Raw genomic sequence first — 9,015 nt, 5'->3', positions numbered from 1 at the left:
ACGTCCAGTTCTTGGTAATGTCTCTGTTCTCCACTTGATGATGACAGTCTTCTCTGTGTTCCATGGTATAACTAATGTATTGGAACTTATTTTTTACCCTTTTCCTGATGTCTTTCAACAATGAGATTTCTCTGATGCTTTGGAAGCTCTCTGCGGACCATGGCTTTTGCTCTGAAAATGTCAGGAAAGTCCTACTAGAACAGCTGAACGTTTATTAATCAGTCACTTTAAATGATGGTAGGTGTGTAATGACTCCTATTTAACATGAGTTTGAATGTGATTGGTTAATTCTTGACCACAGCCACATCCCCAGTTATTAGAGGGTGTGCACAATTATGCAACCAGGTTCTCAAAGACAAATCTGCCTGATTCCAGCCTTGCTGAAGCATCCCCAGATCATCACCGATCCTCCACAAAATTTCACAGTGGGTGCGAGACACTGAGGCTTGTAGGCCTCTCCAGGTGTCCGTCTAACCATTAGATGACCAGGTGTTGGGCAAAGCTGAGTATTTGACTCATCAGAGAAGATGACCTTACTCCATTCCTCTACGGTCCTCTTATGGTCTTTTGCAAACTTCAGCCTGGCTCTTCTTTCCTTCTCATTGATGAAGGACTTTCTTCTAGCTTTGCACAACTTCAGCCCTGCCCCTAGGAGCCTGTTTCTAACCGTCCTCGCCGTGCACTTCACCCCAGATGCTGTTTGCCATTCTTTTTGTAGGCCACTTGATGTAATCCTACGGTTGTTGAGTGACATTCGAATGAGTTGACGGTCATCTCGGTCCTTTTCACCCTCTGCCAGTCTGTAGCTTTGTTGTCTGTTGCTTGACCTTGTTCTTATGAACCGCCGTCTTTGAAATGTTCAGGATGGAAGCAACCTGACGCTCACTGTATCCCTCTGCCAGTAAAGCCAGAATTGAACCCTTCTTTTCCTCACTTAAAGCTTTTATTTTCAACTCATCTGTCTCTCTGAAAAGTTATTCAAATAACCTTTGAGGTACTACTTGCACTGTTTTTGCCATCCAGCTGGATCTATTGCAAGAGGATAGTGATGACCACAGCAGTGGTTTTCATACTTTTCCTCGTAAAATTAGATTTGGTTCAGGCAATCACCTAATCAGTACCTCATTAAGTAAAATGAGGTGTTCCTGTGTTGGAATTTAAAAGGCACTGGAATGGAATGGCTGCCATACATGTAGAGATGCTTATTTAAGAAAATTAGGAGTTGTCTCTTAATTTTTTCCATAGCCGTATATATACATACATATACATACATATATACAGCTCGGGGAAAAATTAAGAGACCACTGAACCTTGTTCTTTCCTTTCCAAAAATGCCGAAAAGGTTTTGAGTGAGAAACAGAATGGTTAAAATTAAGATACCACTACAAATTGAACGCTTCTGTTCCTCATTCATAACTTTCCTTTCCCACCTTTTTGAAAAGGAAAGAAAAAGTTGCAATGGTCTGTACATTTTTTCCGGAGCTGTATATATATTTAAGAATAAAACAAACTATTTATATAGCATATTTCTTACATGAAATATATTTCTAAGCGCAAATGACAAGATCAATCAAATTTATTTATAAAGCCCTTTTTACAACAGCAGTATGACATTACAAAAGACGCATTATAACCATAATCACTGGAAACAGAAATGCCTATCACCTAGCTGTACATGCCCTTATGTTGGTTGTTAGTCACAAAGAGGATGTCATGTCCTGTTAATCCTGAAATCTATTGCTGGCATCCTAGTCATGAGAAATGTTGCATTGGGGAAGGTATGTACCTGACATCACTTCATGCGTAATTATATTGATATATAGCATTTATAAAGAAATGCAATATTACAATTCTGTTAATAAGAAGCCTGGTGCAAAAGAATGGTTTATGTTTTGACTGACTTGCATTGTTGTCATAACCAGTCATAATAAAACACAATATATGTCATCATTTTTCAGAATATGTGTCATTACAGTGTCGTGACCATGTTATGACAGGATATGAAATGTCAGCTGACAAGACACATTATGAGATAGTTATGACGTTGTTATGAAACTACACTTAAAGTAAAGTGTTACCCTAGAATTATAATGCCCATTTTGATGCCAAATGCCAAGCATTACGGGCTTCCCATACAGACTGCAATTCACAGAAAATGCTCTAGGGGTCCCCCAAGTTCCACTGCTCTCAATTGGGATGCAAGTCAGACATTTTCCACAGTCAGGCAGCAAGTCCAGGGCATGTGTTGGCTGTGGTTTACATTGCATATGTACAGTTTTACTGCCCAATTCTACGCCCCAATTGGAACACCCATACAGTTCGGTCCAAACACCCCCAGAGTCAGAATTTGGAAATTTACATGTCGTAGATGGGGCGTGGAATGATGGGGGAGGCGTGGTGGATGGAGGAGTCACGGAGACATGGATTGATAGAGGAGGTGCGGCGAGATAGTAGAGGTGAAGAGTGGTAGGGGAGGCGCGGAGTCATAAAGGAGGTGCAGAATGATGGAGAAAGGCGCAGAGAGATGGAGGAGGCGCCGAGTCAAAGAGGAGTGGTGGAATGATGAAGGAGGAGTGGAGAGATAGAGAACGACCAGGAAGGTAGAGGAAGATAGTTGGCACAGAGGGATAGAGGAGCCGCAGGATGATGGAGTAGGTGCAGAGTGATATAGGAGAGGCAGTGTCAAAGAGGAGGCATGGAATGATGGACGGGGTATAGAGAGATGGAGGAGGCCTGGAGGCCTAGCAGAATTCACTAGAAGAACTCTCCCTTTTAGGGGTACGTCTTAATAGCAGCAGTGGGGCTCCTGTTCATGATGCTTGTTCCCGTAAATTAGCGATGTGCAAGATGAAAACAAGCACAAAGACACTGCCTTTGCCTTAGTAAAAATGACAAACTTGGTCAGTTTTATCGTTCAATTGAAAGGTTGTTTCTTCATTTGAATGACTGGCAGCAGAGTTCTACCCAACCACAGATTACGCTGTTAGTTTTACTTTCGCCAAGAAAAATAGATCAAAATAATTGCATAATAAAGACATATATGTAACAGATAATCGGACATATGGTAGGTCTAAAATTATTAATGTGGTAGTTGATTTTAATTGTAATGATAAACACAGATAAAATCATACACTGAGCCTTTGCCTAATTAAAAAAGACTTGTGAATGACTGACTTGGTCAATTTTATCATTCAATTGAATGGTTGTTTCTTAATTTGAACAGCTGCCAGCGGAGTTTTACCCCGATCGCTGGATTCCAGCTCAGTGGCCTACTCAGAGGTCAAACAGCTGTTAATTTGACATTCTCAAAGAAAAGTTGATCTAGAAAGTAGCATTGTAAATACATGTTTGCAACAGATATATAGTAAGAAATTTTGTATTTGATTTTAGATTGTAATGATAAAGATAAATCAATGATAAATCATAGAGTAAAACAAGCATTTGCTTAAGTATAGATGATGATGAGCATTCGTTGGTGGCTGTAGGCATTATTGACTCAAATGAACGAAATGACTCGAATTAATCTAACTTTTTACTGATAGACACAGCAAGATCCAGTAGGATGACTCGAACTTCCTATCACTACCGTATATACGATTAAACCTGAAATATTTAACTGTTATGCTAATAACAGAAGGAGTTTTTACTTGATAAATTGCAAACATTTTCAACATATTCCACTGGGAGAAACAGTTTTTGGGGGGTCACTCATGACTTCCTGTGGACGCAGGATGCTAAATATTCTAAAGGGTGGATGATCTGAACCACAGCTCTTTACGACACTCTGAAACCATTTAAAGTTTGAGATGACATTTTTGGAGTAGGCAATGTATTGTCTATGGGAGTAAACAAAGTGTACAATTGCTAAATGAAAAACTGCATACAGCTAGCATAACTGTGTGGCTTTCTCATCTCCCCATTCCCCAGATGGAGCACGTTGAATATATGAGTATATGTTGGCGTAAGATTTTGCTTACACTCCTCTCATCGCCTGATTTATGAAACTGTGCGTACCTTTAAAATCCAGGTGTACGCAATACCTTCCCTTGATAAATGCCGCGGCTGAAAACGATCGTCATTAGAATAACACGCCCCTATATATTCAAGTTTCCGCTTCCCCCACGCCCTCATTTTACGCCATGGACACACGGAACATGGCAAAAAAGAGAAACTTATCTGACGTGGAGATTGAGACGATCACCAGGGAGGTAGAAAGAAATACATTTGTTTCATTTGGCAGTTTAAAAAGCGGAATAAAAGATGATGATGTGATGTGGAGTACCATTCATTCACATTAATAACTGCATGACAATTTGTAATATTCGTCTTATTATTTCATGATATTTACCAATGACGTTTATCGTTATTTAGAAGAAGAATGTCGTTATTATTATTATTTATATTATTGTCTAAAAGAAGAAGAATGTCATTTTTATTATTTTGTCAGTCTGAATTATATTTTGGTAATTCAAAGCCTTTTATTACTGAACCCAGTCCATGCGCAACTGCCGGGCCTAACACTGAAACGTCATGTAAAGCGCACAGACTCGCATCTGAAGGAAAACATATAAATCAAATCCTTTGGTAAAGTCACACAAATGAAACCTTGAAGTCCATGTTGCACAAAAATAAACACTGAAGTTTGTAATTATGTTGTTGTTGTTTTTTACAGTAGGTCATAATATATCACATCTTTTAGTTTGTCAGTGCGTTAGGATTTTCTTTTCTGCGCTGTTAAGGTTTCATTTCTCTCCGCCATGTCCATGTGCAATATTTTGTTGTCATCCATCCACCAAAGATCACTCCAAATATGACTATTAATACTGTTTTATTTTCAGTTTACATCTCTGCACTGGCATAACATCAGTGCACGAGGGAACTGCAGCAGGGGCTGAGTCCCAGATAGCAATGAGTCGGCGGACCGGAGGCGGTCCTCCAAAGACAGTAGAAGCGTCAGAATGTCTAAATCGCAAACACGTTTGCCAGCTTTCCGCCGGCGGCAGACGCTTTTTAAAAGCGGCGGTCGCACTCCTACCGCCTGTGTTCTGCGGCCGGCCCGTGGTCCAACCGCCTTTCCACCGCCGTTATACAAAAGGTTTTCGAGCGATCTGCCGCTTTTATATATATATATATAGTTTATCGAGAATAATGATTGATCAAACCAGACAAATTTCCATTTGGTGTTTTAATTCCACATTTCAAAGTACAGTAACTGTCATTCAAACAAGATGTGTCAGATCACTGAAATAAATAATAGGCATAAATACACACAGAACATGCAGGTTTCCAATAAAAAGTTGGTTAAAAAAAAAAGAACAGCCATACAAGCAAATTATAACACAAACACAATCATTGTTAATAATATAGAGGTCAGCTCTGGGATGAAAATAATTACCAGTAAACATAACAAGTAATGAGGATATTTGGTACCAAAGAATGTGCAGGATACCAAATAAAACGAGGTAGAACATCACATTTTCAAGCCATTGAGTAAAGCTCTAGAGTAGAATATTCCATTATAATGGCATTGCTGACCTGGAGCACAATATTTACACCATGCTGCATTAAGATGTGTCTCTTGTATCTGTGATAAACAAAACTTGATATACATATATAAAAATACAGAGGTAAAAACAGTAGTAGAACAGACCATTATAACTGCAATGCTGACCTGTGGCACAAGGATTTACAAGCTATATTTAACAATAGAATAACAGTTAAGCACTGTGATGGAATGAAAAATGCTGATGTTAAAAACAGAGTAAGTAGAATATTTGGTACCAGGTACTGTGCAATATCAAGTATCATAAGTACGAAATAGTATTTCCAAGCTATTATTAATTGGATAACAGTTAAGCATAGTGATGAAATGAAAGTAGAATATTGGTACTAGTTAATGCGCAATATCAAGTAACAGGTATGAAATAGGATTTACAAACTAAAATAGAATCGTTAAGATGGAATGAAATAAGCCAATACTAAAGTTAATACAAAAAAACAGGGTGGGTTTGGTGAGTGTAGTCTGGCACTTCTGGCTTCTTGATGTTACTGACTGCAGGATAAAGAAAGTGTTCCAGTTCAGGGATGCTGGGGTGTCAGTAGTCAGCCTAGGTTTAAGGGGTTGGCTGTGGGTCCTTCTCAGCTGGGCGGCTTTTTCCTCCTTCACAGTCTGATGCTCCTTTCAGGTAACGTGTAACGTTAACCTGGACCGCCTCATCAGTGGCATCCTGGGTTGCCGGGTTCTTCCGGAGGGCCCCTGTAGAAAATACAGATCTGTCATTACATTTGAATGGCATAAGGCATCAGGGCATCTACTTAAAAAAATTACTTTGAACAATGGTCTTCAGGAACAGGTCTCTAAAACAGGTTTTATCCCCTATACCAGTCCAGGTTGTATTAACGGCAAGGTTATTAGAGAAAATACTCTGAAGCATTCTCCACACTGTTGTCTTCAGGTCCCTCCCACATTTGATAGCCAAAAACCGAAGCTGAAAATGTGTTAAATTACATTTCTCGCAAGCTTCTCATACATAAATATAAAATGTGACAGGCTGTGGATTTAGACTGTAGAATATAGTGTACAAACTTAATTTGACTTTTTAGATTACCCAACGGCCTTATAAACGAAAGCAACACACTTACAAATCGTTCCTGGAGCTCTTTATCCTCCCTCAAAATGCTGTCAAGAAACACCAAATCTTCCTGGGTGTCTAGGGGGAGTAACATCCCCTGGCAGGGATAGCTCTCCAACAGACACATTGGCACTGAAATGTTGCAGCATAGTGTCCATTTTGTTTTCCATGCTACGCACAACATCGCCAAACTCTCCAAGACGTCGCAGCACTAGGGTCTGATCTGCACCTACAGGGGTTCCCAGAATAAAAGAATAAAGTAGTCAGTCCTGGTCCCTCAATTACTAAACAATGACATTTATACCTAGGTCTAATACACGTACATGTGGACCCAGTGGGAATTAAATCAACAACCACAGGTGTTGTTTGCAAGTTGTACCCGATTGCCCAGTGCGAGCAAATCTTCAGCATTGTCCCAAATAGCTTCACCTGCTCTTGAAGCGAGCCGCTGTCACCCGAAGCTACAAAATGAAAGGCATATGGTCATTCTGAACCTACATTACACACAAAAAAGTAAAATTAAAGAAAGAGTGCATGTTCTCACCTGCTCGTGCATGGCTCCCCTCCCTCAGGGCATGGCTCCCCTCCCTCAGGGCATGGCTCCCCTCCCTCAGGGCTTGGTTCTCCCCCCTTTAGGGCTTGGTTCTCCTCCCTCAGGGCTTGGTTCTCCTCCCTCAGGGCTTGGTTCTCCTCCCTCAGGGCTTGGTTCTCGTTCTGGAAAACTAAAGGCACTATTTTCAAAACTGTTAAAAAACTGGACATTAGGACATAGGCCTAGAATATACCTTCATTGCTGAAAACTTCATGCTGTACATGCGATGCCAGGGGAGTCCAAGGGCCAATAACGGAGCGATGACTTTCTCCTATTGATAATCATTGACGTAAAAATATGTTTGAAGTTATTGCATACATGTAATGAATTGGACTTAAATGTAACAGTTTAGCGCAACGTATTACATACCTCCAGCCTTTTCACCCATTTGCTGCCAGGGTACATTTTCTGCTGGGGGTGTAAAGTTTAGTACTTGACGAACTGGGGGAAAAAACATAACAGCTTTAATTTCACTGCAGAGATTGCATATTCAGTAATGAAACAATAATTGAACTGTGCAAAGCTAATGATATGTACAACACACCTCCACACCTTTTATCCAGAAAGTCAAGTGCCCTAAAGAAAAACAGATTATGGATAAAAGGATTCCTAATCTTAAATAGAAGCAATAGTTTCCAAGACAAAAAACATCACAAATAACATCACTTACTTGTACTCAAACTCTTGGCTCTGAAGTGGAGTCTGGATTACTAGGGAGAAACCTGGTTCTGAGAAAGAGGGAACAGAAATTTGAAAATCTAACAAAGTGTATAGTTTAGTTACAGGATCACAAATTAAGCATCACAGCAATACATTTTACATACCAACTCTGAAGTCTACAGATGGCTCAACATTTTCCTGGTTTTCTGGAATCAATGCAACTTCTGTAGAATGTAGTGATTCAAGTGAATGTCCTGTTTGTCCCTCTCAACTCTTGTCATTATTATTTTCCTTTTGGCCCAGTAACTAAACATTGTGACTAACAATGTATTTACCTTTAAAACCAAAACGATTGACCAACAGTAGGTCTCTTGGGTGAAGATAATCGGTTATGCTCTGGCCAAGGTATCTGCAACAAAATCGGATTGTTAACGTTAGGAATATACAGTAGCTATGCTGTGGGGGGGAAACATTATCAGCCAAACGTGGAACAGTGAAATTGTTAAAAATAAAATGTATTCATTGGGTGTTGTGATTCAAGTGAACACAGAATGTTCCTCAAACATAAAACGTACAGCAGTTCAGAGAATTAGAAATCACAATCGCCTTAAGTCCAGTACAGTAGCAACACAGCACAAAACATGCTAGCCACAGTGTGTACTGTAACAAAGGCAAAACAGCATGTGCTAGCAAACACTTACTCTAGCTACTGGACTAGCAGCATACTTGTTCAGGCAAACAAAATAATTTAAACAACATATATACATCGTTTTTTTGTAAGAAAGACTAAGTTTAAATTTTAGTGTTTTCAAAGATGTAAAGCTTTTGCTACCTATTATAGCTCGTTAAAATTCAACATGTACTAACAACATTGCGTTAACAAGGCTACTTTAGCTAGTTAGGCCAGAACAAAGATTACTACACATTTTAAATATATAAACTAAAAACAATGTCAACATAATATTGCGTTACACAAAAAGGAAACATGTACTTACTTAAACGATGGTAGTCGATGACTTTGCTAGCTAGCAGACTGTAACTCGCGATTGAGCGACGAACTGATGCGAATGTGTCCAAACCAACATGGCCGGTCGATTTTGAGAGTAGCCTATTTAAAAGCGTCTTGCCGCC

The 9,015-nt window shown here is 39.6% G+C and overlaps 1 long non-coding RNA gene across 3 annotated transcripts; it reads right to left on the bottom strand.

Moving 5' to 3' along the window:
- Positions 1 to 6,145: 6,145 nt before the first annotated feature.
- LOC117593629 lies at positions 6,146 to 7,090 on the bottom strand. Of its 3 annotated transcripts, none has more exons than XR_004575079.1 (3): positions 7,062 to 7,090; positions 6,643 to 6,861; positions 6,146 to 6,256 (listed from the first exon to the last, which is right to left on the bottom strand). It is a non-coding gene; the product is annotated as an uncharacterized LOC117593629 (long non-coding RNA). The 3 variants fall into 3 exon arrangements; XR_004575078.1 differs by having other exon boundaries at positions 7,012 to 7,066; XR_004575077.1 differs by lacking the exon at positions 7,062 to 7,090 and adding an exon at positions 6,956 to 7,034.
- Between the last annotated feature and the right edge of the window lie 1,925 nt (positions 7,091 to 9,015).

Source organism: Esox lucius, chromosome 21 (assembly GCF_011004845.1).
Source record: "Esox lucius isolate fEsoLuc1 chromosome 21, fEsoLuc1.pri, whole genome shotgun sequence".
NCBI lineage: Eukaryota > Metazoa > Chordata > Actinopteri > Esociformes > Esocidae > Esox > Esox lucius.
This window is presented reverse-complemented; position numbering and strand designations above follow the sequence as displayed.